The sequence below is a fragment of the Palaemon carinicauda genome, chromosome 24 (genome assembly GCF_036898095.1).
Source record: "Palaemon carinicauda isolate YSFRI2023 chromosome 24, ASM3689809v2, whole genome shotgun sequence".
NCBI lineage: Eukaryota > Metazoa > Arthropoda > Malacostraca > Decapoda > Palaemonidae > Palaemon > Palaemon carinicauda.
Window position 1 is genome coordinate 75,396,388 of NC_090748.1, and position 7,500 is coordinate 75,403,887.

The 7,500-nt window shown below is 36.1% G+C and overlaps 1 protein-coding gene across 2 annotated transcripts in view; it reads right to left on the reverse strand.

Annotated features, from left to right (window-relative positions):
- Positions 1-7,500, reverse strand: part of LOC137618153 (putative inorganic phosphate cotransporter) — a 43,059-nt gene that overhangs the window by 15,554 nt on the left and 20,005 nt on the right. The window contains exons 1-2 of one of the 2 annotated variants that reach the window (XM_068348183.1): positions 509-624; positions 1-62 (exon numbers count right to left, since the gene is read on the reverse strand). The exon at positions 1-62 is cut by the window's left edge and continues 274 nt beyond it. The gene's annotated coding sequence lies outside the window, so the exon portion shown is untranslated. Of the gene's footprint in view, positions 63-508; positions 625-7,500 lie in introns of those variants that run through there. The other variant, XM_068348182.1, reaches the window with a different exon arrangement.

Below are 7,500 nucleotides of genomic sequence, written 5' to 3' on the forward strand. Positions count from 1 at the left end.
TGCTAGTTGTGTATTCCATGTGAATCAGTCAGGAGAATGGAGGTGTCGTTCCAACTATAGATCTGAAAAGGCAAAATTTTGGATAGAATAAAATCCATTCAAGTACATTCGAGATTATATCTGAGGATAGAAAGTTTCTGTGCCAAGACACTTTCTTTCAGAAATATCGTTAGCACATTCCTGATGAAACCAATAATGATTATTACAGAAAAATATCTTCAGAACAAAAAACACTTTAAAAAAAAAATTTGCGTCACAATTATTATGAACATATCCTCTCTCGCACGACGCACAGTTCATTATTCTGATTTTGATTATATCGTTCAAATTTGCGTGTTATATTATATTTGCGGTGGGGGACAATTTGCCGAATAGAAATGTATATCATTAATAATTAGATTTTCACTGCAAATCAAAATTATTAATAGATAAAGCAGATCAAAAGAGCAAATGTTTTTAACGAGTAAAATCCACAAAATCTATAAACAAACCAACACTGAAGTCACACCTGTAAATATCACCCTCTACCTGGTACACACCACGAGTTAACAGTAAACGGGTTATTTTCAGAGATAGATATTTTCTTGTAATCTGATACTGAAAATCATGAAGATACATAATTACCGATCATCATCGCACGGAACAATTTTATCTAATCTTTTTATGTAATATGATTAGGGGTTTCTTGCCGTATCGATCACTTGTTTTATGGTGTAGCTTTAATCTTTGCTTAAAGTAACTAAATCAAAGAATTATCGAGGTGGTGAACTGAAATTTGGTTGAAGATTGGAAGAAGGGAAGCAATTTTTTTTTTCAACGTTAGGCAAGATTATGCCTGTGATATACCCAAGCCGTAATACAATACAAATTCCCTCTAGACATCCGAAAGACTGAAAATATCATGGCTTTCAAGAAGAAACTGAAGGCTTTCTTGTTTGCTAAGTGCTTTGATAATGTGGATTTGACAATGAACGTGCAATATGCGACGAGTAATGTTGAAGGCCTTGCAATATATAGCCTACATTAAAATTAAATTTTGAAAGGTCCTGTAGGGAGTAGGGTTCCCCCTGCAGTATAAAACCAGAAAAGCAGTCCTTAACTTAAAAAGTAAAGTACTTGTGTTAGCATTCTAGGCTACGTGACTTACATCCTAGTTTAACTACAAGCTTTCCGCTGTTCAGGAAAGGGTAAAAAATTGGCTCAGGTGACTATTTATTCTTTAAGAATTTTATTTCATTCAGCATAAGAATGTGTTCAACAATAGGGTTAGCATTCTTTCCCCCTTTTGTTCTTCAATTTTCGGTATATCAATGGCACAAGACTTTGCAAGCTTTTTGGACAAAATAGATAACTAAACAAATTATGCTAGTTAATCAAACAAGACTCGTTAAAAACAGAATAAATGTAATCTATGGACGATAAAACTTTAAATTATTAAATTTTCACAATTAACAGCAAAAGACATGACGAGCAATTTATAACATTAACTCAAACAGTAAATAACAAGAATGGGGTCAGCAAATACTGAGAAATCCTACGAATTCCAAAAAGGGGCCTCTTGTTTGAAATCTTGTTGCTGCTAGTGAAGCCTCTCAAAATATCATAATGGACAACAATAGCACTCTTGCAAAGAAGCAAAACACTAGTACTTTGGTCTTACGGTGCTTGAGGGCTAACCGACCTGCAATCATATCGACCAGAAAATTAATCTCGGATCACTTTCCGATAGAAAACAGTCTCAGATTCTTCAAGCTTGTCAGTCTGTAGAAACTCACTTTAATTAAATGTTTGTATGTGTCTATTGTAGTCGCATTCTTTATTTGTATTTGGCAACAAAGATAAAATTATTACTTTAGTTACAAATCATGATGATGTCACTTCGAAGAAATGTAGATAATTGGCTTATTGCAACAAGATAACGAGATTGCTTTTAGAGTTTTTTTATGTCATCCAGGAAAGCTCAATGTCCAGGCTCCCTGACTTTTTTTTTATATAAAGAATACTATAGCCTACTCCATTCCCTGAAGTTATAAAAAATGCAAAACACAGTTGCAATAGAGACTATACAATAATGAAATAAAAAAAAAAAGGAAACCTTGAACTAACAATTTTATTTACCCATCGCTGTTGATAATAGAAATAGAAATAAGCGTTTTGCCAGTTTAAGACCATATAAGAATATAGTATTCAGGCTGAGCTGCGACACTACAAAAATATGATTTACATCAAGATTAAGAACGTTGGCGTCCTTTCAGCCCCTAGCAGTAGTAACTTTTTATTTGTGGGCAATAGCTTACCTCCGCTCCTATTTCCCTTTATCCATCTTGGTGTCCAACCTCTAACTTTTACTTAATACAGTTACTGCAGAGTTTTCCCCCAGTTGCACATGGGTGATAAATGACGTCCCAGATCCGTGCTTACTTATAAGATTGCCTTGCCTTCTGCAAGACACGGGCTCTAGCGTTGGCAGCCCGTAAGTACGATCCGTGCCCGGCATTAAGGCCTCCATTCATTAATTAAAATCCAATTTAAAAGAAAATCTCAATTAATTTATATTGAAAACTCAGAAGTCACAAAATTGGACGAAGGTATTAATAGCCATCAAAACTATATACAAAAGATGGTAAAACTTATAACGAAAAAGTGAACGAAATTAGAAATAAAAAACAATGACATGTGGTCCTCAGAAATGTAAAAAATAAAAGACCCTACCACAATGCAGATCTTGTTTTACTGTAGAAAATATTTGGTTCAGGGGATTGTTAAAAATGTTCAGTCAGGTAATTCGACGACCGAATTTGCAAATTTCCAAATTATGATATAGGTGTTTTGTTGTTAATGTCTGTGGAGCAGAAGGATGGTGGTGTGTTTCTGTAGAGCTCCACAAAATATGATTAGGAATGACATCCAAACGCCACATCATGTTCTTTTGGGTCTAGTTCACCCAAAGACACTTTTAAGATAAGGTCTAGAAAAGCTACAGCAATAGAAGCGGAATAACAAAATTTGAGTTTCTCGATGGCAGAGAAAAAAAAAGTCCCATTTGCCCTTTATGGGTAATAATTTTCATTATTGCAAAAAATTATAACATGATTAAATCTATTACAATTATTATTTTAAAACCATCTTGAAACCTTTTCTTTTATGTATAGGGTACCCAGATCTGTAATTATGTCGGGTTTCAACCAAATTAAGAAATTGAATATTTTATTCATCTCCCAAAATGGGTTAAGATTAGTAAAAGTAGGAAAGAATTGGCAAGGTCCATCAAGGGTGTTTCTCGCTGTCTTTCATGTCCTCCTCCTCCTCTTTGGTTCATCCAACCGTTCCCTGTGGCTTGAATCTGCCTTCCTCCCAGTCCCAATCTCTCTGTCTTTCACCCCCCCCTCTCTCTCTCTCTCTCTCTCTCTCTCTCTCTCTCTCTCTCTCTCTCTCTCTCTCTCTCGTGAGCTCCTCCCACTTCCCAGGTAGTCGAGTCATCCATTATCCGTTTGAAGAAGGTGCTGACAGCTTGTTGTTTGTTAATGGTCAAAACCTGCTTTTACAATTTCACGGTCTGACGCCTTTCCTTTGTTTCAGGGCAATTAGGGGCGTGTCGGAACACCAGGGTGCCCTTTCGGCCAAACGATATTGACCCTTATGGGCATCCGGTAAGGGTCAGAATCGCGTGTCCCAATGAGCGGGATATTCTGTTTTGATTCTTATGAGAAGACTTTTAGGTCCAGAATCCTATGCCCGGGTACTTCATTTCATGGCAGCTCTACCTGGGAGTCCGTTTCTCCGAATGAGCATGACAAGCCAGGTTAAACCGCACCCCTAGGCCGTATTTATCCGATTCCGTTGTAAGAATGATTAGCCATACTGGGACTGGGCTATTAAACTTTAAAAAAATGCCTATAATTATACAAATATTTGAATATTTCTGCTGTATCATCTTCGTAAGTTTAATTGGGTTGCCAAGGCACCAAAATGGGCTATGAAATAAATATTTATGAAATGCAGGCTATGAATCCAACCAGTCGAACATGCCAGAGATGCTGAACAGATTTCTCATAACCAATGACCGTTCTTATTCAGGCTTGCCTATAGTAAAAAACTAATAGATATGGTTGGCCAAGTTAGATTTCACCCATTTGCAATTATTACAGTTTCGTGGATGTGATTTTTTAAACACGCAAACACCCCACCCCAACCCTTCAATCCACATCAGACGACCAGTTCACGTTTAAAACTAACCGCTTAACCGACACGTTGTTATTATTATTATTATTATTATTATTATTATTATTATTATTATTATTATTATTATTATTATTATTATAAGCTAAGCTACAACTTTAGTTGATATTGCAGGATGCTAAAAGGCCAAGGGCTCCAACAAGGAAAAATAGCCCAAGAAATAAGGAAATATATAAACTACAAGGCATGTAATGAACAATTAAAATAGAAGATTTTAAGAACAGTACAACATAGAATTAGATCTTTCATATATTAACTATAAAACTTAAAAAAAAAAAACAGGAGGTAGAGAAATAAAATAGAACAGTGTGCTCCAGTGTACCCTCAAGCAAGAGAACTTTACCCCAAGAGAATGGAAGACCAACCACGGTACAAAGGCTATAGCACTACCCAAGACCAGAGAACAATAGTTTGATTATAGTGTCCTTATCCTAGAAGAGCTGCTTATCATGGCTAAAAAGTCTCTTACCAAGAGTTAAGTAGCCCCTGAACAATTACAGTGCAGCAGTTAACCCATTGAGCGAAAAAAATATTGTTTGGTAATTTAAGTGTTGTCAGGTGTGTGAGGACAGAGGAGAATGTGGAAAGAATAGGCCAGGCTATTCGGTGTATGTGTAGGCAAATGGAAAACGAGCCGTGACCAGGGAGAGGAATCCAGTGTAGTGTAACTGTCTGGCTAGTCAAAGGACCCAATAACTCTCTAGCGGTAGTTTAGTGACGTACAGCTATCCCTAGAGAAACCATAGCTTTTCACCGGCCTTTTCTTTATTATTGTTTACTTAGGTTTGTACACCCATCAACAAAACCGGTGTCGCTTGGCCAGACCTGACTTGGAGAGATCATGCCCCTCTTGTCCTGAAAGGTGGCCGACGTTAAACAACCGAGACATCGTTAGGATGGTTCGAATGTGAGAAGGAGGGAAATTACCGATATCACTCAAAAAAATGCGATGAGTGAAATATATATGAAAAGAGAGAACTTTTTTATTCTTATAAGAAATGTAATCTGATATAATTTTGAAACTAATTCATTAAGAGATATTATCATAACTTTTTATTTGAATTTTCCTATCCTATCTCTAAATAAATTTTCTTGAATAATACTGGAACCGACTATTCATATTAATATTCATAACACGGAAATATCCTTCGTTTGCCTTTTCCTAAGCAGTCCCCCCCCCCTCCCTCCCTCTCTCTCTCTCTCTCTCTCTCTCTCTCTCTCTCTCTCTCTCTCTCTCTCTCTCTCTCTCTCTCTCTCTCTCCATACATACACTCTACGCATTATATTTAGGCGCTAATAAGGTATCGTTTCAAATAGCACCTATTGGGTCACCAATCATTAATAAGTGGCCTTTGTTCAAAATTCCGAAGGTAATGAGGTGTAAAGGTTTAGTTGTTGATTTCAGTGTTTTCCTTTGATTTCGATCATGAGCCACGTAGCTCGGTGTGGTTGGGTCAGCTTTTGTCAAGGGCTACTTGGGTCCGGCCCTCTTAGAGAAAATAGTATTATTTGCTATATCAATTATATTAGTCTAAGGTTGGAGATTTAAAATGCATCATCAGTTAACATAATCTATATTGTTTCAGAAATGATTGGTGAAAAAAAAAATATGTGAAATGACATGCAATTAAAGTTCATTGGTGCATTATCATAGTGATGATATGGTAAATAGGATGTAGGGTATAAAAGATTATACTATCAACACATTGTTAACTCAAATTATCTGATTCGGCGTCAATAACCCTAGAAGTCAGGAGGACAGAAAACTCCTAATCAATCAATCCATCAAATTATCGGGGCAAGTCACCCAATGTCAAGCGAACCCCCTCCCCGGGTGACGATTGCTCAATGCTCAAAGGTCCCAGTCTAGCTGGCTTCACCCTCCCCAAGGCAAAAGGAAATATTTCCTTAGCAGTGCCTTCGTATTGATACGATTTTATATGTCATTTCATAACCGGATGTCCAACACCTTAAAGGCGTTCTCTCGGTAAGCTCTTCAAGAAATCCATTACTCTAGATATCTGTTCAATAAATCTTTTGCATATTTACTTCGTTATTTATAGTTTTAGAATAATTGTAAACACCTGGAAAGCAAACTGTATGAAATATTGTCATCTTAGTATTTTATTTTTCATTTACTAAAAAACTTCCCCAGAAGGATCTGATCACAATTGTGAGACCTTTAAACCTCAAACATTGGGGATTAGGGTAGAAGGATATAACGAGGTGGGGGTTCAAGATGATGGTGGAGAAGTGGCAATTGGGTGATCTTAATGTATGGCTTGACGAGGTTTGCATGTTAACATTTATGAAGTGATGATGATGATGGTAATACCCCTATTGATAACATTTAATATCAATTATTCGAAATCACAATGAAAACAGGCATATATCGTTCTAACTTTGTTTTTAGGTGGTCACTGAACATCTTTGGAACATGGGATCTTCACCCAAACGAAATACAAATTCAACACCAGCCTGCAAAGTAGTTAGCGGTCTTGTGTGATCCTTGGCACATCCAATAAACATGAAATATTGGATACTTAAGCATTTAGAGTCCTTAAGATCTTATCTAACTTATTCTTCAACTTGAGAGAGAGAGAGAGAGAGAGAGAGAGAGAGAGAGAGAGAGAGAGAGAGAGAGAGAGAGAGAGAGAGAGCAGCTGCTAGGATAACGCAAACAAAGGATATAACATTCCGATGTGTATTAATTGGAATAGTCAGTTCCCACAATATTTAAGGATGTTCCATATAAAAATGTAATAAAGAATTCAAATATGTGATTAAATTTTTCGATAACTATTCTCGAAAACGATTGCTTTTCTTTAAAGAATAAGAAATAAGGCCTCTCTATCTCTTTCATATATATATACATATATATATATATATATATATATATATATATATATATATATATATATATATATATATATATATATATATAATATATATATATATATATATATATATATATATATATATATATATATATATATATATATATATCATTAATCCTAACACTTCTTTGACTGTTATCGGTAATTTCCCTCCTCCTCACATTCGAACCATCCCAACGATAAGTAGTAGGTCGGCCAGGGCACCAGCCGCCCGTTGAGATACTACCGCTAGAGAGTTATGAGGTCTTTTTACTGGTCAGACATTACTACAGTGGATCTTTCTCTCTGGTTACGGTCCTTTCCCTTTGCCTACACATACACCGCAATAGTCTGGCCTATTCTTAACAGATTCTCCTTTGTCTTC